Here is a 24,938-nt window from a genome sequence, read left to right on the forward strand (position 1 = left end):
TGTTTTACCTTCATCTCCAGAGCCATGAGCGTTACTTTCAGGCGGGTATCCTCGGGCCTGCATCCTTCATACAATGGAGTAACCGCGTCTACTCAAGTTGATCCATCTTGGATTTCTCTCGGGCGGCAGCTCTTGCGTTATCCGTCTCCTTGAGAAGCAGCTCTTGAATATGAGGGTCCTGCACCCAGCCCATCGATGGTCCAGCATCGTCTGCTCCGCCGGCATCATCATCTTCATGATCATGCCCGTCGTCTGCTCCGACATCTTCCTCATCATCATGTCCTGTATCTTCTACATGATGACTGTGTACAGCATCACCGTCGTGATCATCTCCTGGGGATTGTTCGTCTTCTCGCCCGCCCAAGCCGCGGTGGTTATCTTGCTGCCCTTCCTCATTTCTTGCCCGGCCCCCATGGACGACTTCGTAGTCATCTTCATCACCTTGCCACCGATAGCCATCCATGAAACCACACAAGAGCAGGTGGTCCCGCACCTGCCCGGATTCCGGGTCCGCAATAAGGCTCTTCAGCTTGCATCTTCGACACGGACATCTTATCTCCGTCTCGTTCTTTTGAAGCATCTCGGCCTTCGCGGACCTCAAAAACCTATTCACGATGCCTTCGGGCATCATGCGGACCATGGTCGCCTGCGGGGTAGAGCAACACGATATTTTAGAACCAAGAAAAAATTTGGCATGACTTTCCCTAAAAATAGGACCAAAAAGAATGCTTAATGCCAAAATTCTCGCCGAAATGGAAATGAATCAACATTCCGGAAAAATATTGGCAACTATCGCATTTCAAATACCGGTACACCTCCAAACACAAACACATATGCAACACCACAAACATATGCAACACCACGAACATACATAGATCTAGCTAGGCCATAAAAAGTGCATGTGCACATTGTTGTAGGGAGAACAACATAAATTGAATGAATCTATGGTGGAAATGAGGTGAAAAAGAGGAGGCACCCGAGACAAGGAGGAGGTGGAGAGAATGAAGTGGGGAGAAAGTGAGTGTGGGTAGGAGAGGCTGTCCAAAATATCTTGTTGCTGCCCACTTACTAATGGCGCACCAACTCTAAATGCGCCATTAGTAATCCAGGTTACTAATGGCGCACCTCCTGGTGGTGCGCCATTAGTAGTTTTGCAAAAAAATATACTAATGGCGCACTGTCCCACAGTGCGCCATTACTAGTTTAAACTAGTAATGGCGCACGGTGGAACAGTGCGCCATTAGTAGTTTTGCAAAAAAGGGAATAAAAAATATAATAAAAAAAACAACATTAGTGGCGCACTTTCCGGCAGGTGCGCCATTACTAGTTACAACTAGTAATGGCGCACTGTGTCTGGATGCGCCATTAGTATGTTTGGACAGGCGCACTAGTTAAAAAAAATTGATACTAATGGCGCACCCGGGGCCAGGTGCGCCATTAGTAGTTTCAACTCTAATGGCGTATCAGAAGGTGGTGCGCCATTAGTATATACTAATGGCGCACCGCTTGTCTGGTGCGCCATTAGTGTCAATCCCATCTATAGCCCTTTTTCTAGTAGTGTCTGCTGCTGCTCCCCCCCTCGCTCGTGCTGCTGGTCTGCTCCGATTTAGCTACACTTCAGTCGCCTGGATTGACTTTTGGGTTAGTCGATTTTCAAAGGGTGGGGGGCTCACCGGAGTTAAGGAAGAACCACCCACAGCAGGGAGGTGGGCTTGCCGGAGAGGTACCCCATTATCTATCTTAGGGTTCAGGGTGGGGGCGGTGGTCGGGGGGCTAGAGGGTTGTCCAGGGCGGCGGCGGACCGGCGATGGGAAGTCGTTTCGGGGCGGCGAGGCGGCGTGGGGGTCGGTGGTTCGGCCGGTGGTGGCTGGCGGCTCAGGGAGGTTCATGTTGAAGATGAATTGTAGGCCCTCCCTAAACTACATGTCAAGTGCCTCTCTGCTACCATTGCGTTCAGTTTTGACAGTAACATTCAGATTCCACAGTAAATTTCAGTTTCGACAGTTAAGTTTAGAGTCAACAGTTTTTACCTCATCTGTTGTAGTCAGGTGGTTTTTGGTGATGTAAAATTTACATCTATTTTAGATCATCTATTGGAGATGCTATTAGAATCCCACTTGAGATTAACGATGTCTGTCTTGTGCTGCTTCAGCCTTGACGTCTTACGGCTCACCGGAGCTGCTCCAACGACAGAAGGATCCATCACAACAGAGCAGTGCCCTGGACGCCGTCTACAGATTCCTCAGATCTTCCTCCACACCTCCGACAGCCACCTCTGCCTAAACTTCTTCAGCGACCAACCCAATGATGTCGAGGTCAACACGGCTACGGCAAAGAGGTTGTACACTTGTTGCATCACCTATTACTCTACATTCATGTCGATCCATTAGGGCTATTTTGGTTCAACGGAAAAACATAGCAATAGGAAATTTTCCTATGGCACTCTACTATTCAATTATACATGCATTTTGTTGAAAGGAATGGAGCAAAACATCCACCTGGACCTACTTTTCAAAATCCTATGCATGAAAGCAAGACCAAGTGCATTAGTGGCAGAATAACATTCTAACTGTACATGCTTTCATATGGTTTCACTTTATTTTGGCCATGTTTCTTTGCATTCCTCTCCTCTTTCAGTTCCTGTGAACCAAACACCCAAGTTGACAGAAATTCTGTGTTTACAAATGCTTTGTTTACCATGTGCATCCCTATCCTATTCTGGTGTTTTTCCTATCCCTGCATTTTTAGAATCATGTAAGCCAAATGAGCCCTAACAGAATTACTTCAGTTACAGGTAGGTGTCAATGGAAACTTTGTGTGGTTTGTCCTACTCTTGCCGCGATGTCGTCCACCTAACCTGAGCTGCTCCATCGACAAAAGCATCCACCAAACCAGACATCACGACTCATGGCCGTCTTTTGCCACCTCAGATCTTCTTCCCTGTCCCCGGCACCCACTACAACGGCATCACCATCATCGACGCAGCTGATGAACCTGAGGAGTACACGGGTCCACAAGAGAGGTCGCACTCTTTTGTTTCTGCTTATGTTATGCATTGCTTAAAATTACCTGCTACTTTATCATCCTGTTCACCTCTTAGACTCCGAGTCAGGTCCAAATTAATGTTCAAACTTGAGTTCTAAATTAGTTGTGGGGCACATATCGAGGCAGTAATGAATAGTATCTCTGTCTAATATCTGGTTTACCTAGGGTATGCCTATGTTGTTCATCTTGGGTGGGAAACAAATAGTAAAGCAATCATCATTTGTCTTTTTATTAAATTAAAGCAATCATCAGCCTGCTATCACTATTTTTGGATCCGTCCACTGGTTGTTACCATCACTCTAGATTTCTGCGTGCTCTCCTTACATAATCTCACCATATTTTTTCGTATGCATGTCAGATATTGTACATAGTCATGCTGAACATGTAGAGAAAAATAGAAGAGTTTTGCGTGGTAATACAATGTCATGCAGACATCGCTCCATGGTGGGTTCAATGGCAAACCCTCCCCCTCTCCAGATTCTAATCCAGAGGAAGATATCTGTTCTGAGGTGGATTCAGACACAGCTGACCACTCGTATTTACCCCCAAGGTGTTTGCTCTACCTTGGCATGATGATGTTAGTCATATCATGCATATGTTTCCTTGCAGTGCCTACTTTCGACATCATATATGCCATCTGCTTAGTTTAGACATGTTCTGTAATGTCTCATGTTTAGTTTCTATATCACATATGGGAATTATGCAGTCTCATGTCTTTTATCCAGCCATAATATATGTGAAATGTGCAATGCCATCCCGTTTAACAAGACATCATATATTTGAACGATATCTTGCCCATCATTTTCTTCATTACAATTCCATTTGTCGACAATGTTTGTACATTAAACTACTCTTCGCGTGAATCAGCCATTTGGGTGGGAGATGGAAAAATCTGGAGTGAAAACAAGGCCTTCAGAGCAGACAGTGCTACCAGTCGAAGAAGATCTCTTATTGGGTCCCGATAGCTCCTCAGAGATGGATTCAGAGACAGATGACCAGTCCTATTCCCCCACCGAGGTGTATGCTCTAACTTTGCACGGTTATACTGCTCACATCATGCATATGGTGTCTTGCATTGCATAGTTTAGACATCATATACACAATATTCAACACCATGTTCTTAGTCCAGACATCATATCGAACGCCCTATGTTTAGCATATAAATCACATATGTGAATTAAAACATGCAATCTAGATTACTTAGATAACATGTATGTGAATTATGTCATGTGATCCTGTTTAGTTATTCATCATATCTTTGAATTATGTTATGCTATGCTATCCAGTTTAGAGACATCATATATGTGAAATTATGTCATGCTATCTGTTTTAGTTAAACGATATACATGTCAACTATTTCATGCCCTCTTTTTTCCACACTATCTATTGCATCTGTATCTCATACAATGTCTGTACATTCAACTATGTTTCCTCTTTATCAGCCATTTGAATTGGAGCGGGTGATGCCAGTATCTAGCGGAGTAAAAACACGGTCTTCAAATAAAATAGTGCTACCCCTTGGTGGAGATAGCACCCCGGTTGTACATGCACGAGAACCAACCCTACCACACATAACCCAGACTCTCGCAGATTGTACCCCTACTGCGATGGTTAGAGAACTAGCTTCATCCAATCTAACCCCAAGCCCAGCAGATAGTAACCCAGTTCCTGTTGACACAGCACCATCTCCACCACAGAGCTCCCAAACAAGAGCAGTTAGTAAGGCAACTCCAGTGCCCAAAGGGCTAGTACTACCACGGCGAACCCTAACTCCACCTGTTAGTACGCCTATTCCTGTGGAGGAAAGACAACCGGTCAGTCGTAGTTTACATCTATCGCATTTGATGTTGTTACATCCTATGTGTGTATCTTCCCATCTTGGAAATATTATATTAAAGATGAAGGAAAAGGCCAGTTGCAGGTGTTTGTCCAGGAGTTATGTGTAAGTAATGTTATTCATGGCAATTACTTTGCTTTGTCCCATACATTCTACCTCCATGATGGTTATAATATAGAAAATTTTCCCATTTTTCACTATAGAGAAGGACCGATTTCGAAACTCATGATGAGGTAACCCGTGCTAATACCTATGCTATCTTCAAGAATGCTTGGTGGCAGCATCGGAATTACCTGAAGAAAACGTACTTCACTGGCAAAGAAACTCATCAAATTCCCTTATGTTCTCCCGAGACACATTTACTAGACGATGACTAGGAAGGCCTTGTTCTGTACTGGTCCTGAAACAAGAATGTGGTTAGGTCTATGAGCTCATTTTTTAAGTACTATATTCTTGTGTCTTATTGTACTCTGTTCATGTCGAACAAGTGCTTAGTACTGAAGAACAACTTTTCTAATTTAAGATTCCATTGCTATCGTGCATACTGCTTTGCTCTTGTATCATTGTATTTACTCATACAAACTTATTTTTAATTTGAAGGATCTAATCGAAACTCCAATGGTGTCGGTGTACAAAACTAGGGGCACATTTTTGTACCCCTTTACCTGTGCACGGGCAGTCAGAGTCGCGCCCGTGACCACAGCAAGCAGAGCAAGGGAGGTAAGCCAAGGTAAGACCGAAGCCCAAGACAAAGCAAGGCAACAACAAGGACCAAGGCCACAAAGATCAGATGGGCAAAGCGGGTTTCCCTGGCAAGGACCCTTGTCGGGGCAGCCTCAGCGGCCCCAGCAAGACCCTTGCCGGGGTAGCTCGCCCACACCAGCTGAGTGAGCCACCCCGACGCCACCAACACTCGACAAATGCATTGGACAGGGCTAGGGAGGCACCTCTGTGGTAGCATACAGATCTTCGTGAAGACAAAGAATAGTCAAGATCAAATGAGGATAGGAAGGCAGCCATCCTCACCGAAGAAACCCACATGACGCCCGACAAGATCCTTGCCGGGGACGCCTACACGCCACGGCAAGACCCTTGCCGGGCCACCCGGCAAGGCCCTCGCCAAGCGCACCAGAGGGGCCACCGTCAGGCCCGCACCAGCCAAAGTCTCCGCCACCGTTTGCATGCAGCTGCCAACCCAACCAGCTGACAGGCACCTATGTGGCGACATGCAGCCCTTCGTGGAGGCTCCACCACCGCGCCACCTCAGTTGCCTGCCTACCTACATGGAACTGCATGCATCGTTGGCCAGGGCGCGTGTCGAAGCTTGGAGGAGCGGTGACGGACGGGACGGGCCTCGCCCCCGTCCCCGATAAAGTGGAGGGACACCTCGCATTTAATGCGCTTTGTCCTGTAATACCAGGATAACCTCGCAACACTGTTGCCTTTCCACCTCCTATCTGCCACTATGGCAACCCCTTTTTCTATAAAAGGAGGCCCAAGGCGACGAGGAGAGGGATTCGGCTTTTTGGAGCTCGTTACACCCCGTAGCTAGTTCAAGAACTCAGAATACATCCACCAAAGCAGGACTAGGGTTTTACACATCCTCGTGGCCCGAACCTGGATAAACAAACCGCGTGCTCTCTGTTAGACCCGCTCTTCTCTCAACCCCGCACCCGCAACCGTAGTAGGGATTCTTGTGATCCCATAGGTATTTTCACGCATGTTTCTTTAACAGGTTTGCTCTTATCAATAGCTTTGTGATTTCAATTTCAATTGTGTATATAGTTGACTTCTCATGTCATGCACATTACTAGCATCATAACAGAGCCAATATTGTTGTTGTACATGTAGACCCGTGGTACCCATCTGAAATCTTGTTGTGTCGTGTAGTTTCCCACGCTTTTTATTCTTTCACTATTGCTTTGTCTTGAACTGATATGATTTGAACCGTGTCTCTTTTTTGACTTGGCAAGCCAATGTAGTGACCATAGGACATAGATATATGTTTGTTTGATACTTTTATTATGTACTAGTACTTGGCAATAGAAGACTTGGTAGTTTAATACTATCCACCTTACTAATGAACTGGTTCACCGAAATGAGTTTCATATACTAGTACATGCTAAACCTATTATGTGTATGCTTGTTTCTTCTCTTAGAATGCTGACAGAATATTGGGGAAGAGTGCCTTATTAAGCAATGGTAAAGGAAGTAATGCCGATAAGGTTCAGGATAGTGAGATATCCTTGTTGGTCTCCAACAAAGCTGATAAAATAGCTAAGGAAGACTATCTTGAAGACAGTTAGACAACCCCAAAGTCCTGTCTTGCTTTAGTGTTCGAGTTACTGGCCACTACTGGTTGCACAAGCCATTCAAACTCACTGTCTTAATCAGTTCGATTTCTTGAGTCTCAACTACAAGCTGAAAGACATCGATCAGCTGTGCTACGAGAAGAAGTGGAAGGACTGCGGAAGTCCCTGGAGCATTCAGATGCAGACTTTCTGGTGCAACAAGCGTTGGAGGATTTTAGTGCCAAACAGGACAAAGCTAATAAGCTTGCTAAGCTTATTGCCAGCATGGTGGATACCCAGGATAATGTTTCTTGAGCTCTTCTGAAGTTGTTTCAGTTATGCTCTTGTTTTGCTGCCGCATTTATTTGCACTGGTGGCCAATTTTGACGGCCAATGTATGTAATATGCTGCTTTGTTCCCTATATTTGCACTGGTGGCAAACTTTGATGCCCAGTGGATGTAATATGTGTAATAGTTGTAATAGGCTAGCGTTAGTTGCTTGCTTATTTATTTCCTTATTGTCTTGTTTAGTTGTTTGCTTGTAGTCACCGCAGTTCTTTTTCTGCGTTTTTCTAGTGGCCATAATAACTTAGTTTTGGTAAGTTGGCCACAATAATAATGGCAACACACGGACTGTTGTAACCATTGGCCTCCTTCGGGCCATAGGATCCATGGGCCTTCTACGGGCCGTAGGATCCATGGACTTTCTACGGGCCTTATCATCCATGGGCCTTCTACGGGCCGTTGGATCCATTGGTATTGTACAGGTCGTAGGATCCATGGGCCTTCTACAAGGCGTATAATCATTTCGCCAAACATGGGCCATACTATTCGTGGACCATAACGGGCCGTTAATAGGCCGTATTTGATAACGCTATGAAAACAGCCCAACGGGTTAACGGGCCACAAATGGGCCGAATGTAACCATGGGTTGAATTTGGCCCACAAACGGAACAGGCCAGTAACGGACCGTAACTAACCTAATTCTAGAAATGAGCCCAAGAATAAATGGGCCCTTAGAAAGTCGAAAGTTAACATGGGCTGGAAACGGCCGACGGAATAATGGGTCATTAACGGGTATAAAGGATATACTGTTCATTATGATCCAGTTTCATCTCGGGCCTTTATTGGGCCTAGAGTTACGAAGGGCCTCATATGGGCCGAAAGACATCATGGGCCATACATGGGCCTGAAGTTACAATGGGTTGGAATCATATTGGATGGCCCAGATGAAGCTACTGGGCTTAATTCCGATAGGCTGCAACGAGCCGTGAGTTAGCAGGCCGTAAATGGGTTATATACGAACATGCCGTTAATAGGCTTTCCATGGGCCGACCCGTTACCTTTTGACCAAGTCAAACGGGCCGGCCTTTTCACCAAAATGGGCCTCTGTTGGGCCGTGCCACGTGTCAACGTATCATAGGCGCCTCCTGTCCAATGAGTGGATGACATCTGTCCCAACGGTGAGCCAACACGTGTTTCCTCTGGCCAATGAGAATTTTACACGTGGAAAATCCCCATTCGTCCGGGCTGCTAACGGGTTAAACGGATCCAAAACCGGACCCGATAGCTTAACGGCGACCTGTTACAGTGGATGCCATGTGTCGGTCACCCTTGACGAAAACACTTCTATGACGCACAATTCATCGTCATGGAAGTGGACACTTCCGTGATGATAATTTTGGTAATGTCATGGAACACTTCTACGACAACACATGTATGACTATCTTGATTCTGTCATAAAATCATCATGGATGTACATGCATGACAGAAAACGTGACCTACTGTGACAAACACGTATCATCACAGAAGTGCCTTTTTTTGTGGTGTGACATGTGTACCTACAGGCAACCAGTAAATGGTAGAAGTTAAACTGCAATTGCACAAATGATGTGAAATACTGTAAGACATGGGATGCACCTAACCTCAACGGCAAACGACAGCATCGGTCGTTATGACCCTGCGTAAGTACATGGACAAGCATGTTAAGTACAACAGGGTTAGCATCCACCAAAAATAGAAAATGGGCAACATCTCTAGTATATCTTCATTGCAGAGAGTAGCATGGTAGCTGGGTAGATTAAAAAATGGATACAACTGTTAATTGAAACAGGCTTAACAGCATCCTATGTCATGATTTCTAAGTTTGTGGCCATTGAAATACAACTATTTAAAAAAGGATTCAATTGTTAATTGCAACAGGCTTAATAGACATTGAAACTGGTACTGATAAAAATGCAATTGTCATAGTTAAACATCACAAGGCAGGTGCTGCCAGAGCAGAGAATGGCGCAGATGTCTATTAAAAGTTAGGGAAAGTAGCAAAAACTTGTTAGGCATGTTTACTAGAACATGCTTAATACATCGACCGTACAGAACATAGCCATTAATTGCAACTGGTATTGGTAAGATTGAACTGGTGAGTACATACTTGGTAAGTCCTAAGAGGTAGTTGCTAGGGCACTTCATCTTGGCCAGAGCCCGCCCAAAGTCAGCGACGGCGGAGGCGAGCTGTTCCTCCAGGTCGAAGCGTGGATCAGTGCCACTGACAAGTGTACCTACAGGAAACCAGTAAATGGTAGAAGTTAAACTGCAATTGCACAAATTATGTGAAATACTGTAAGACATGGGATGCAGCTCACCTCGACAGCAAAAAGAGCATCGGCCGTTATGACCCTGCGTAAGTACATGGACAGGCATGTTAAGTACAACATGGTTAGCATCCACTAAAAATAGCAAATGGGCATCATCTCTAGTGATATCCTGAGTCATGTATTGTAAGTCTGTTGCTGGTATTGGTGAAATTGAGCTGGACACGGTAATATTTGAACATCACACAGTGTGCAGTACTGAAATAAACAAGGCACGAACATGCTTAATACATCAACCGTACAAATCATAGACGTTGCAAGTGGCATTGGTAATATTTAACTTGTCAGATCTTACCTGTTAAGTCCTGGAGGGTAGTCGCTGGGGGACATCATCTGGGCCAGAGCCTGCACCATGTCGGCGGCGGTGGTGGAGGCGAGGTGTTCCTCCGGGTCAACACGCACAGCGGCCATCGCGCCATGGACCGCCCTCAGCTCCTGGCGGGAGGGGGGATTTGGAGGCATGAGGATGTTTCGAAGGCGCCATTTAAGAAATCAGGCCAGGGACATGATAGAGATCGGTGGGTTACCTGACTAGATCCGAGCAGAATGTAGATGTGGTTGAAGCTGTGGTTGAGGCGGCGGCGGTTTGAGATGCCGATAGGGGGAGGCGCGATGGGGGGGATACTGAGGGTGGGGATGTGGTTGGAAGAATAAATTCTGAAATCGCGCGCCTAATGAAAATTTCCCTGCGAAATTTGAAACTTGGGCGGGGGAAACACACAATGCAGACGAAGCGCGTAGAATACTCGTGTGTGAGAAAAAAAAGTTGGCAGATCCCGTCTCCAAAAAAAATGTACACATGTACTTGATTTTTTTTATCAATGGTACGACAAGTTTATTAGGAAACATCACATCGGTAACTGACTTATGGGCATTAACGCAAAAAAACACAAACGGGTACAACATAAAAACCGCGTGTTTTGTGATCTTCTAATTATTAACGCAAAAAATGCACACGGGCACACATGCTAATCAATGCTCAAAGCCCTCAAAGGATGCTCTTGCCGACATTGTACGTTAGTGCTACAAACCTAAAGTACTACTGGTAATTTGGTCTAATACTACAAACTTAAACTACTTCTCACATTTTGCCATCGGGGCATGCTGGCCTGACGCCAGCGTTCTCCTTCCCGGCCTTATAGGCGGTAGCCCACCATGCTTAGATCTCTGCCAAGCTCTCGTCACCATGGCATGCGGCCTCTTTTTTCTAGCAGTGGCGGGACTCTCTTTTCTTGACTACTTTCTACCTTTTCCGCTCCTTCTGTGCGGCTTTGGCCGCCTCTAGATCCACCACCCATTCGGCCATGGTAGCCTCAAAGTCCGCCCATGTAACTGTCTGGCCGCCGGCGGCGATGAACTCGGCGCAGCGAGATGCCATCGCTTCCTTACCATGTGTGCGGTCGCGGGTGGCGAGGAATGCGGCACGACGGGATGCCATCACTTCCTTACCAGTTACTGTGCGCCGCGGTGCCATGGACGACGCCTGGAGAGAGCTCTGGGGTGGAGGGGCCGGGCAGCCGTACAATGCGGTGGTATTCAAGAGCTCAACGACAAATGACAATAGAAATTTGGCTTCCCTAACAATTTTGCTCGTTCATTATCGCACACGGTTCATCTCCGTCGCTGCCAGAAATAGTGTGCGCTGAGCCTATTGTGTGTTGTGTTATGATTGGCCGGAACCCAAGCCACGCGGATCACGCATGTGCACCATAGGATGCGCCGCGATCGAACGGCAATCCACGTCCCTCACATCACACCCGTGCACCTGTAGCTGGATTGGATTTATATGCGCTAAATGCCTAGAAAATGCACATAATCCCCTAAATATGGTAAATGAGCCTGACAAACTGCCAAATTTGAACACGGTGATTTGCAGGGTGTATGTTCGTCGTAGAAAAAAAACTCCAGGGCAAAGAACGAAGAAAATTTGGATTCCCCTTCAATCTTGGGGATTTCCCTCCCAAAAGCATGGAACTTCCTCAGTGATGGTTCGATTTATGAAGGGCGTGCATGACGACATAAGCCAAACCTTCTCAAATTTTTACCATGTCATGGTGAGGTCATACCATGGCACCATGCCATGCGTCATGTTTTTAAGCATTTATTTCATTTTTTCTATAGTTGAAAACCCAACAAACAAACATTTGGGGTTGACTATTGCCACACATTTCATCGAAATATCTGTCCATTCCTTGTAAAACGCATGAGAATTTACTAAATGGCACGAGCATGGTTTTCCAGGCCGTTCTTGTGGACCCTTTCATGTGCCGATTGTTTGAACTTGAATTATGTGCATTAATGCATAGGAAATGCACATAATCCCATAAATATGGCAAATGAACCCGGAAAAGAGCCAAATTGAACACGGTGATTTGCAGGTTGTATGTTCATCATAGAAAAAAAACTCGTGGACAAAGGACAAAGGAAATTTGGACCCCCCCCTTAATCTTGGTGATTTCCCCTCGAAACCATGAAACTTCCTCGGTGATGGTTCGATTTATGGAAGGCACGCATCACGACATAAGGAAAACATTCTCCAATTTTTACCAAGGCATTGTGAGTCGATACCATGGCACCACACCAGGCGTCATGTTTTCCAACCATGTGTTTCATTTTTTGTATAGTTATTAACCCAGTAAAGGACGCGTTTATGGTTGACTATTGCCACACATTTCCTTCAAATATCTGCCCATTCCTTGTAAAAGGCATGAGAATGTACTAAATACCACGAGCATGGTTTTCCAGACCGTTCTTGTGCACCTTTTCATGCACCGATTGTTCGAATTTGAATTATGTCCATTAATGCCCAGAAAATGCACATAATCCCCTAAATATGGTAAATGAGCCCGGGAAAATGTCAAATTTGAACACGTTGCATTTGAGGTGGTATGTTGATCGTTGGAAAAAAACTGAATGGCAAACTAGGACGGAAATTTGGATTCCCATTCAATCTTGGTGGCCTGCTTCTTGGAAGCATTGCACTTGCTCGGTGATGGTTCCATTTATGAAGGGCATGCATGACGACATAAGCCAAACCTTCTCAAATTTTTACCAGGGCATGGTGAGGTCATACCATGGCACCATGCTAGGCATCATGTTTTAAGCATTTATTTCATTTTTCTATAGTTGAAAGCCCAACAAACAAACATTTATGGTTGACTATTGCCACACATTTCATCAAAATATCTGTCCATTCCTAGTAAAAGGCATGAGAACTTACTAAATGGCACGAGCATGGTTTTCTAGGGCGTTCTTGTGGACCCTTTCATGCACCTATTGTTTGAACTTGAATAATGTGCATTAATGCCCAGGAAATGCACATAATCCCCTAAATATGGCAAATGAACCCGGAAAAGTGCAAAATTTGAACACGGTGATTTGCAGGTTGTATGTTCATCATAGAAAAAAAACTTGTGGACAAAGGACAAAGGAAATTTGGATCCCCCTTCAGTCTTGGTGTTTTTCCCCTCCAAACCATGAAACTTGGTGATGGTTCGTTTTATGAAAGGCGTGCATGATGACATTTTTACCAGGGCACGGTGAGGTCATACCATGGCACCACACCAGGCGTCATGTTTTCCAAGCATGTATTTCATTTTTGTATAGTTGTTAACCCAGTAAACAACGCGTTTATGGTTGACTATTGCCACACATTTCCTTGAAATATCTTCCCATTCCTTGTAAAAGGCATGAGAATGTACTAAATAGCACGAGCATTGTTTTCCAGACCGTTCTTGTGCACCTTTTCATGCACCGATTGTTTGAATTTGAATTTGGTGCATAATTAATGGGTAGAAAATGCACATAATCCCCTAAATATGGTAAATGAGTTCGGAAAAATGTCAAATTTGAAAACGTTGCATTTGAGGCGGTATGTTGATCGTTGGAAAAAACTGAATGGCAAACTAGGACGGAAATTTGGATTCCCATTCAATCTTGGTGATTTCCCTCTCGAAAGCATTGAACTTCCTCGGTGATGGTTCCATTTATGAAGGGCATGCATGAAGACATAAATCAAACCTTCTTAGCTTTTAACCAGGGCATGGTGAGGCCATACCATGGCATCATGCCAGCCGTCATGTATTTCAAGCACATATTTCATTGTTCTATAGATGATAACTCAGTAAATGACGCGTTTCTGGTTGACTATTGCCACACATTCCATTGAAATCTCTGCCCATTCCTTGTAAAAGGCTTGAGAAATTACTAAATACCACGAGTATGGTTTTTCCAGACCGTTCTTGTGCACCCTTTCATGCACCGATTGTTTGAATTTGAATTATGTGCATTAATGCCTACAAAATGCACATAATCCCCTAAATATTGTAAATGAACCCGAAAAAGTGTCAAATTTGAACAGGGTGATTAGTAGGGTTTATGTTCATCGTAGAAAAAAAACTCATGGATGAAGGACAAAGGAAATTTGGATTCCCATTCAACCACAGTGATTTACCATCGCACACGATTCATCTCCGTCGCCTCTATGAACCATGTGTGTTCACTCACACATGCAAAAGGAAAAAAGAAAACCCTCACCCACTTAGTCCCCACTCACTCGCCGTGGACTCGTCCGCAAGTCTGCACCCTAAGCTCGACGGCTGTTGGCGGTGGGCGTAGGTCGCGCTCCAAACGGCATCGGATTTTGCCCCTACCACTTTCCACCACCTATCTGCACCGGCATTCTAGACTCTGGTCGACTGGGGTTTTCCTGCGGGATTGGGCCAGGGATTTTTCTCATGGGGAAGGTAATCAAGTTAATTAGCAAAATATTCACTCATCTCTTATCGCAGTCCATCTGTTGCTGTTAATCAACCGGCGGAAATCGCCGTGGAATCATTTTTGTTCTAGTTGATTTGTGGGTGTTCATTCACGTGTCCACAGTGCGAGCACAAATCGGGCAACTGTGGTCGTGGCTAGTCGGAAACGAAGTTCTATCTCACCATTCCGGATGACTTCAGGGAGCACTCAGTATGTTCAATATCAACCTACCACGATCGGCATGGCCTAAACTTGTGAAGATACACCGTATGTTGCTACATTATCTATATATTTGCATCAAATCTTTGTAACATTATCTATTTTTAATTCTATATTTTTATACTTTGCTATCATCTATATATATATATATATGGATCTGTTATATCAGTTACTCCCATATTTGCATCTTGCTCTGTTATTTCAATATATCTAATTTACGATCTTAATTTTCCTTTCAAGTTGTACATCCCTTGCTTTGCAAGAACAGGAGTAGAAGGAAATCTTGGGCTTTACTTTGCTGATGACTCCCAGCATGTCATATTGACAACACAGCATGGATTTAGAATGACGATTAGCATAAAACTTGATAAAGATGTTCACTCCTATTTTAATGCGGACCTTTGGAGAAAAATGTCTAAGTGTTATGAACTGAAAGCTAGCAATAAAATTCTAGTGTGTGCACCGTCAAAACCGTGTTATGAAGGTCCTCCTTTTGTCGAATAATGTAACCACTATATATATATATGTTACTCAAATGCTGTTACCCAAGTTCTTAAATTTTGATGGAAAGTATTAGTATCGTACACAGTTCATTGAGTTTAAGCGTGTGCCCGATGTCCAGAAGGCATTTTCATATTAATTGTCCATATTGCAAATTCACACACATGTTAACATAAGGAATCATATGTGTAACGTACTAATCATCGCACACGAGTACTCGCAGATGTATCGTGTGTGATACTCCGCCACCGCAAGCAACTAGTTTGCATTTTTCAAAGTTTTTGTACACACAGAATCGCACATGAAGTAACTGTATTGACCGTCTGTGTTGTAATTTCTCATCGCAAATAGTTCATCTGAGTCGGCTGTTTGCCACGTATCACACACATCTTGTTTACACGACTCATTTGTGTTCTTTTGGCTCATCACAAATAGTTCATCCATGTGAACTGTATGCCACATATCACACACATCTTGTTAAGTTGAACCGTTTCTGTTGTGTTCCCTAATTGAAAACATTTCGGCCAAGTTAACCATATGCCATATATCGCACACAAATTCATATGGCTGCCCATTTCTGTTGTTCTACCTCATCGCAAACAGTTCGAATGGATTAACCATGTGTCCTGCATCGCACACACATTGTTATGGCTGCCCGTTTCTGTTGTTCTGCCTCATCGCAAACAGTTTGAATGGATTAACCGTGTGTCCTGCATCGCACACGCAACTAATATCTAAACTGTGTTTGATGGCTCCGCAATCGCAAATGTTTTGCACCTTTTTTGATGGGTTTTTACAGCACCATTTGCGATTATTGCATCACACACAGTTTCGGCAAAGGATCTCTGATCGTAGTGTCACGTTAGCAGTATCCCGCAGTAGTGTATGTAGCATAACTCTTCATCTTATCTTAAATATTCTCCATTTTTTCTTATATTATCACATCTATATTTACTCTTAACAAAATGTAGAATAAAGGCAATGCTTATGAAGAAGATTTTGAGGTAAACTTCTTGAATTGCACCCCCCATCAGCATGGACAAGGGCCTTATAGAGCCTGTCTTCACCAATAATGTAAGTTTTTCCTTCTCAAGCCTTCAAACTTTATTGTGTATATTTGATTAGGCATGACTACAAAAGTTGTTTATTTTTGGTGTTTGCATCAAATTGCATGTTTAAAGTTTATTATGTAGTTCATAAACAAAAGTTTGTCCTTCTAAATTTAAATTTTCAGTTGTACAATCAATTTCCTTCTTCATACCATGTAAATTAAACTATACAGAGCAAGGTGATCTTCTTTTGCACTGCAAGTATGCTTCTGTTCTTGATCCGTAATCCAGTGGTGTGGTGAACCTACCCACTACAGCATAATGTCATATTCTGTAGTGTCTTAACTATGAACAATGTCATATCATTCTACTATTATTTAAACCGTCTCTTTATTTGCCAATCTGAAATGGGATAAATTGACAGCACACTAACCATTGATACTTATGAGTTCTTGATCTGTAATATAGTGGTGTCGTGAATCTGCCAACTCCTTCACAATGTCATTTCCTGCCATGTCTTAACCTGAACAATACCATATTGTGTTAATGCTATTTTAAACTGTGTCACTTTATTCGTCAGTAAGAAATGTGATGAATTGTCAGCACTGATACTTCGCGCACTCTCATCAACTTGCTCAGCTGCTTGCGCTACAGCTCCCGAGCAAGGCTAACCTTTTTTGAACTCTATTGAAGTGTTGTCGGTTTTGTATATTTTTTTTCGGCGTGTTAATTTGCACTGGTGGCGATCTTTGATGCCTAGTGTATGTAATTTGTTGTCTGCTTGTGCTTTGGCGAACTTTGATGCCCAGTGGATGTAATATGCCATAATTTATTTATTGTATAGTCTAGGTTTTTTCTTATTCATGATGTTGCAGTTATTTTACTGTATATATATTATGTCTTCATAGTAAACCGGCCAAACCATAAAATTACGATACATAATCGGGCCATCATGCAAACCACTATGTATGATCCGCATCATGGGCCCAGTCATCTTGGTCCATTAACAGGCCTAAATATAAACTAGCCCACTAGTAGATTCGGGCCTTTAATAGGCCGAGTGAACCGCCGGCCCTATGTTCGGAAGAAAACTCAATGGGCTCTTAGGAGGCTGAAAAGTAGGTTTGGCCTGAAACCTGTCGAACAGCTCACGGGCCGGCAGCAGGCCGAAATAGACCGCAACCCATGATTGTGCCAGTCACATCACGTGCCATTAACAGGCAAACAATTTCTCGGTCCTTGTTTGGCCCAATCAGATTATCGGATGTAAGCAGGTTGGATGCAAACCAGGCCGTAGTTAGGCCCAACTATATGACGGGCTTTTAATAGGCCGAAATAAATATAGGGCCGAAATGTTAAATGGGCCTTTAACAGGCCAAAACTAATATCAGGCCGAATTACTAGATGGGCCTTTAGCAAGTGGGTCCAAAAGCATAGCGTCCAGTTGACGGGCTGAATCTGATATGGGCCTTAATTTAGCCCAAAGCCTCTTAAAGGGCCGGATCTGATCTGGGCCGTAATTTGGCCCAGAACGTGGTAGACTTTTCACGGGCCAGATCTCATATGGGCCTTTATTAGGCCCGGAATGTAGCAGGCTGTTAATGGACCAGATCAAATATGGGCCGGCATTTGGCCCAAAACATGGCAGCATGTTAACGGGCCGGCCCACTAGTGTCCTCAAAATCTTGTGGGCCTTTAGCTGGGCCGGCCCATTATGGTCGGCAATATCTCATGGGCCTTTAGCTGGGCCGGCCCATTATAGTCCACAAAATCTTGTGGGACTTTAGTTGGGCTGGGCCATTTAATCTTTAGGGGCCACTTTTGGGCCGGTCCACGTGTAAACATATCATAGGCGCATCTCGCCCATTGGATGAGTGACACCTATGCTAGCGCGGAGCTGACACGTGGTTCCGTCGGCCAATGAGAATTTTACATATGGAAAATCAGCATTGGTTGTGGCTGTTAGCAGGTTATCGGATCCAAAACCGGACCCAATAGCTTAACGGCGACCCATTACGGTGGATGCCACGTGTCGGTCACCCTTGATGAAAGCACTTCCATGACGCGGCATTTATCGTCATGGAAGTGAACACTTCCTTCATGATAATTTTGGTAATGTCATGGGACACTTCTACGATAGCACATGTATGACTATCTTGATTTTTCATAAATTCATCATGGATGTACATGCATGATCGAAAACATGTCCTACTATGACAAACACGTATCATCACGAAAGTGTATTTTTTTGTAGTGCTTGCAAACCAGATTCTCTGCATCAGCATGAGCAGTCAGCCAATGCAACCCATGACGAAAAGCCTTAGCCACGAGAGACTTAGAGCCGGCATGATGGCCACAATCCCCTTCATGAATCTCTCATAAAATCTCACGACCCTCGTATGGAGAAATACAATGCTGAAACACCCCTGTAACACTGCATCTGTGCAACTCACCATTGACAATAGTCATCGACCTAGACCGCCGAGTTATCTGCCTGGCCAATATTTCATCTTCAGGTAAATCACCCCTGGTCATATAAACCAAATATGGAACTGTCCAGTCAGGACTAACATGAAGATCCGCCACCAACTGTGCCTCCGGGTTAGGGATAGCAAGATCCTCCTCCGTAGGCCATTTAACTGAAGGATTGTTCAAAATATCAAGGAAAACGTTAGGTGGTACCGGCTTATGTTGGGACCCCATCCAGCTTAAAGCATCACCCGCCTCATTTTTCCTACGATAAACATGTTCCAGTTGATAAGCCTTGAAATAACCAGCAATAGCATCAACCGCCCGGCGATAAGCCGCCATGAGCAGGTCTTTGGAATCCCAAGTTCCTGAAACTTGCTGAGCCACCAAATCTGAGTCGCCAAAGCACCTCACCCGGCTTAGATTCATCTCTTTAGCCATCCGAAGACCATGGAGCAAGGCCTCATACTCAGCTACATTGTTAGTACAAGGAAACAACAGCCTTAAACATAACAAGACTTATCACCTCGTGGGGAAGTCAAAATAACTCCAGCCCCCGAGCCTTCCAATTGCCTAGACCCATCAAAATGAATGGCCCAATATGTGTTATCGGGCTTTTCCTCAGGCATCTGTAGCTATGTCCAATCATTGATAAAATCCACAAGTGCTTGAGACTTGATAGCTATCCAAGGCATATATTTCAAACCATGGGATCCAAGCTCAATGGCCCACTTGGCCACCCAGCATGTGGCTTCTCTGTTTTGAATAATATCCCGTAAAGGACAAGAACTGACCATAGTGATGGGATGACCAAGGAAATATTGTTTCAACTTACGACTGGCCATGAATACTCGATAAACCATCTTCTGCAATGTGGGTACCTCTGCTTAGACTCAATGAGCACCTCACTGACATAGTAAACCGGCCTCTGAATCGGATATTCCTTGCCTGATTCCTTTCTTTCCACAACAACTGCTACACTCACAGCTCTGCTGTTAGCATCCACATATAAAAGCAAGTGCTCCCTATCAATGTGGGCTCCAAGGATTGGCGGCTCAGCCAACTGCTTTTTCAGTGCCTCAAACGCCTGATTAGCAGCATCACTCCATACAAAGTGATCTATTTTCTTCATCATCTGGTATAAAGGGATAGCCTTCTCTCCCAGGCAGCTTATAAACCGGCTCAAAGCCGCAATACGACCCGCCAAATGCTAGACGTCATTGATACCAAAAAGCCGACTTAGCCAAAGAAGTGATAGCCTTGATTTTCTCTGGGTTAGCTTCAATGCCTCTCTCAAAAACCAAAAAGCCCAATAGCTTGCCAGCTGGTACACCGAAAACACACTTGTGCGGGTTAAGCATCATTTTGTAGACCAAGAGGTTGTCACAGATCTCCTTCAAATCATCTAACAGGGTTTCCTTCTTCTTGGATTTCACAATAATATCATCCACATAAGCATGAACATTGCATTCAATCTGGCTGTGAAGGAAATTTTGAACACAACGCCGATAAGTCGCCTGGGCACTCTTGATCCCAAAGGGCATAGACATGTAGCAGAAGGATCCAAACTAAGTGATAAAGGCTATCTTCTCCTGGTCCTTGACTGCCATCTTGATCGTATGATAACCAGAATAAGCATCTAGAAAACTCAAACGCTCACAACCCGTTGTAGCATCAATAATCTGATCAATACGAGGGAAAGCAAAAGGATCAGCCAAACATGCTTTGTTAAGGTCTATGTAATCCACACACATACGCCAAGTGTCGTTCTTCTTAAGTACCAGCACCGGGTTAGCCAACCACTCAGGATGAAATACTTCAATAATAAACCCAGCCGCCAAGAGCCGATCTACTTGTTCATCAATGGCCTTGCGCCTCTCTTCATTAAAACGACGAAGGAATTGCTTGACCGGTTTAAACTTTGGATCAACATTGAGAGTTTGCTCAGCGAGTTCCCTCGATACACCTGGCATGTCTGAAGGCTTCCATGCAAAGATGTCCCGGTTCTCATGGATGAACTCGATGAGCGCGCTTTCCTATTTCAGATCCATTTTGGCACTTATGCCGAACTGTTTGGATGAGTCACCAGGAACAAAGTCAACCTGATTGGTGTCATCCGCTGACTTAAACTTCAACAAAGGGTCATGCTCTGTCGTTGGCTTTTTCAAGGGGGTCATATCCCCCGGGTCAACATTATCTTTGTAGAACTTCAATTCCTCTGTTGCACAAATAGATTCAGCATAAGTAGCGTCGCGCTCTTCACACACCAAAGCTATCTTCCTGTTTCCCTGTACTGTGATGGTACCCTGACGACCCGACATTTTAAGCTGTAGATAAACATAACAAGGTTGTGCCATAAATTTAGCATAAGCCGGCCGTCCAAACAGGGCGTGATAAGGGCTCTTGATCTTGACCACCTCAAAGGTCAGTGTTTTGGCTCTATGTAGGACCGAAAGTATGTCTAGAGGGGGGTGATTAGACTACTTGACCAAATAAAAATCTAGCCTTTTCCCAATTTTAAGTCTTGGCAGATTTTAGCAACTTAGCACAAGTCAAGCAATCAACCTCCACATGCAAGTCTAAGAGTATAGTAGCGGAATGTAAAACATTTGCATATTAAGGTAAAGGGAGGAGTTTGGAGGGAGAAAACGTAATGTAGACACGGAGATTTTTGGCATGGTTCCGATAGGTGGTGCTATCGTACATCCACGTTGATGGAGACTTCAACCCACGAAGGGTAACGGCTGAGCGAGTCCACGGAGGGATCCACCCACGAAGGGTCCACGAAGAAGCAACCTTGTCTATCCCACCACGGCCATCACCCACGAAGGACTGCCTCACTAGGGTAGATCTTCAAGAAGTAGGCGATCTCCTTGCCCATACAAACTCCTTGGTTCAACTCCACAATCTTGTCGGAGGCTCCCAAGTGACACCTAACCAATCTAGGAGACACCACTCTCCAAAAGGTAATAAATGGTGTGTTGATGATGAACTCCTTGCTCTTGTGCTTCAAATGATAGTCTCCCCAACAATCAACTCTCTCACACATATTTGGATTTGTTCAAAAGATGATTTGAGTGGAAAGCAACTTGGGGGAGGCTAGAGATCAAGATTCTTGTGGTTGGAATGGAATATCTTGGTCTCAACACATGAGTAGGTGGTTCTCTCTGAGAAAATGTATGCTGGAAGTGTAGGCACATTCGGATGGCTCTCTCCACAAATGGAGGATGGGTGGAGGGGTATATATAGCCTCCACACAAAATCTAACCATTACACACAATTTAACAAACTCGGTGAGACCGAATCATGAAACTCGGTCAGACCGATTTAGTTCAAAATGTGGAAGTTAGGATTTTCGGTGGGACCTACATGTCAACTCGGTGGGTCCGATTTCATTAGGGTCAGGGCATAACGTAATCTCGGTGGGACCGATCACATAAACTCGGTAGGACCAATTTCTGTAATAGGAAAATAGAGAGTTGGTTAGGCAAACTTGGTGGGACCGAATCGCTCATTTCGGTGAGAATGAAACATTACAAAAGGGAAATAGAGAATTTGCATTGCGAACTCAGTGGGACTGATCGGTCATCTCGGTTGGACCGAAATGTTACGAAGGGAAATAGAGGTTTGCAATCCCATCTCGGTGAGACTGAAGTGACTAGGGTTTCTGGCAGTGGCTATGTCAAATGAACTCGGTGGCGCCGGATAGATAATTTTGGTGGGGCCGAGTTTGACTTTTGGTTTGGGGAATATGTGGATATGATAAAGTGGTTGAGGGCTTTTGGAGCATATCACTAAGCATTTTGAGCAAGCAAGCCATTAAGCAACACCTCATCCCCTTTTAATAGTATTGGATTTTCCTATGGACTCAATGTGATCTTGGATCACTAAAATGAAAATGTAGAGTCTTGAGCTTGAGCCAATATGTGCCCTTAGCATTTTGAGGTGTCCACATTCCTAATCCATGCCATGCCATTCATTGAGCTTTCTGAAATGATCATCTTGAAATAGCATTAGTTCAATGAGCTATATGTTGTTAGGAATTACCAAAACCACCCAAGGGTTGTTGCACTTTCAATCTCCCCCTTTTTGTTAATTGATGACAACATATAGATCAAAACTTTGACAAATGATAATAAGATTGGAATGCATCGTCGCTTTGAGAAATATGTGATAAGCAAGAGATCCCCCTAAATTTGTGCATTATTTAAAATTTGCTTTTGAATGCAAATGCACAATCGATTAGGATCATGGGTTATTCTTCCATGTCACATACATCTTGGTGGAGCTCTTAGTATGATAGAAAGTACAAACATGCACTCATCACCAACCAAATTGAATGATCATACAAGAGATATAAAAGATAACATCATTCAATCACAAGCATTAATGTAGGATATGATCAAATACATGATCATACAAGTATCTCACACACATAGACATAAAGTATTAAGCAAGCACACAAAAGTATCAACCAAATAGCAAGAGAGACAAAAGAAGCAAAAACACTCTCTCTCGAAGCCTGTGATCTATACACTTCTCCCGCTTTGGCAACAAGTTACCAAAAAGTTTGAAAATGCATAGTGCTATGCGTCTCTCTAGGCTTGATCTTCGGGAGGTGGTGTTGAGAGGACTCCAAGGACGAAAGCATCTGTAGAAGTTGTTGGAGCTGGTGGAGTGGCAACTGGAGGTGGCACTGAAGCTGTGGCTGCTGGTGCTGATGTGGTAGCTCTAGTGTCAGCCATGGGCACTACAGCAGACCTCTGACCTCTGGGCACTCTCTGAAAGGCATCTGTGGTACCCTGCCCTTTCCTCTCCTCAGCTTCTTCTTGGAGCTGCTCGACAGCTGTCTGGATCTCTGTCACTTTAAGATCAAGATCATAGAACTTGGTTCCAATTATGCTCTCCAAGCTCTCCTAATTTTGAGCGAGGGTGGCCAAGCCCTTGTCAATCCTCAAAGTTGCTTGAATCAGATAAGCAAGCTGATCTTGTTTTGACTTTAGGAACACTTGAGATGCCTCTTCAACACTTGGCATCTTTGCAGGCTTCTCAGCCTTTTCCTTCTCTCTCTTTTCTTGGGCTTGCACAGATGTAGGATCTTTTTCATTCATGACAACCGTGTTGTCCTCAAAATCTGGTCTCAAAGGTAGATGCTCCTTATCCAAAAGATAAGTGTCATTACCCATCTTGGAGTTGATGAGCACCTAAATATGTGGAGCATACCCACAAGATCTCTTCTGATCTGCAGCTGTCCTCTTGATTGTTTCCACAATCAGGCTCATAACTTTAAACTTTTGGGGAACATCAAACAGTTGTAGCAAGTTAATTGAATGGCCTCTGGTCATATTGTGATCTCCAGATTTTGGCAACAAAGTATCCCTCAGAATGGTGTTGATTGTAGCTAATCCAGACAACAAATAGTGAACAGACCCAAGCTTATGAGTTTCCAAAGCTTTGTCTGGAATTTCCTGGTACATATTGTCCATTGAGTTGTGGTCTTTCTTCTTGGCATAGACATCCAAATCATCTTCATGCTCTTTAGTGGCATTGATCAATTTGGCCCACTCATCAACAGTAGATTGGTGATACGTCTCCAATGTATCTATAATTTTTGATTGTTCCATGCTATTATATTATTAATCTTGGATGTTTTATACGCATTTATATGCTATTTTATATGATTTTTGGGAGTAACCTATTAACCTAGAGCCTAGTGCCAGTTTTTGTTTTTTTTTGTTTTTGAGTATCGCAGAAAAGGAAAACCAAACGGAGTCCAATTGACCTGAAATTTCACGGAGATTATTTTTGGACCACAAGAAGCCCACAGAGTATCCGAGATAGGCCAGAAGAGTCCCGAGGCACCCACGAGGGTGGGGGTGCGCCCTACTCCCCTGGGCGCCCCCCTACCTCATGGCCGCCTCGGAGACCCCCCTGACTTGTTCCCGACGCCAACATCTCTTATATATACCCAAACTTCCAGAACATAACCTAGATCGGGAGTTCCGCCGCCGCAATCCTTTGTAGCCACCAAAAACCAATCTAGACCCGTTCCGGCACCCTGCCGGAGGGGGGGAATCCCTCTCCGGTGGCCATCTTCATCATCCCGGCGCTCTCCATG

This window comes from Triticum urartu, chromosome 2 (genome assembly GCF_003073215.2).
Source record: "Triticum urartu cultivar G1812 chromosome 2, Tu2.1, whole genome shotgun sequence".
NCBI classification, from domain to species: domain Eukaryota; kingdom Viridiplantae; phylum Streptophyta; class Magnoliopsida; order Poales; family Poaceae; genus Triticum; species Triticum urartu.